Raw genomic sequence first — 741 nt, 5'->3', positions numbered from 1 at the left:
GTTTAGAAAGAAAACCCTCCCTGGGCAACCACCCAAACCAAGAGCACCACCCACCCTATAAAGCTGCCGCATTTAAAAGCGTTTGGCGGAATAATAAAAAATGCAGTCAGTTTTTTTTTATGAAGATTGAGTCTTTTTATGACGAAAATAATCCCTGCAGAGGAAGAATAAGAGAGACAAAGGACAAACACAAATATCCAAATACAGCTAGGCGACTGGTGAGTGACCGAAACAATCCGCCTGGTTCGGGTATCGAACCCGGGACCTCTCCATTTTCAGTGGAGCGCTCTACCAACTGAGCTAACCAGGGGTTAGACTGGTGGCCGCTGATAAAATCTGTTTGCTCTACTGACGTCTAAACCCTGGTTAGCTCACTTGGTAGAGCGCTCCACTGGAAATGGAGATGGTCCCGGGTTCGATACCCGCACCAGGCGGATTTTTTTTGGTCGCTTACCAGTCGCCTAGCTGTGTCTTGAGATTTGTGTTTGTCCTTTGTCCCTCTTGTTCCCCCTCTCAAGGGATTATTTTCGTAACTCTTGTCCAGCTCGCTTGCACCTTTGCATTTAATTGCATTATTAATCATTGAGTCTTTTAAGTTCTTGACGATAGTGGAGCTTTACCACGGTTGACAAAAGCTGCGTTGTTGTGGCAATATAGTGTACATACTCGTATATATATTTAAGAACTGCGTTGCATTGATTACTAGTTAACCGATAAAGCTCTCCGTGGAAACATGATGAA

At 44.4% G+C, this 741-nt stretch overlaps 1 non-coding gene across 1 annotated transcript; it reads right to left on the bottom strand.

Annotated features, from left to right (window-relative positions):
• Nucleotides 1-237: 237 nt before the first annotated feature.
• Nucleotides 238-310, bottom strand: Trnaf-gaa. Its single transcript has one exon. It is a non-coding gene; the product is annotated as a tRNA-Phe (tRNA).
• Nucleotides 311-741: the final 431 nt, after the last annotated feature.

Source organism: Ixodes scapularis, unplaced genomic scaffold (assembly GCF_016920785.2).
Source record: "Ixodes scapularis isolate PalLabHiFi unplaced genomic scaffold, ASM1692078v2 PGA_scaffold3__209_contigs__length_174095766, whole genome shotgun sequence".
Taxonomy (NCBI): domain Eukaryota; kingdom Metazoa; phylum Arthropoda; class Arachnida; order Ixodida; family Ixodidae; genus Ixodes; species Ixodes scapularis.
Note: the sequence above shows the minus strand (reverse complement) of the source record. Positions and strands in the feature narration are given on the sequence as shown.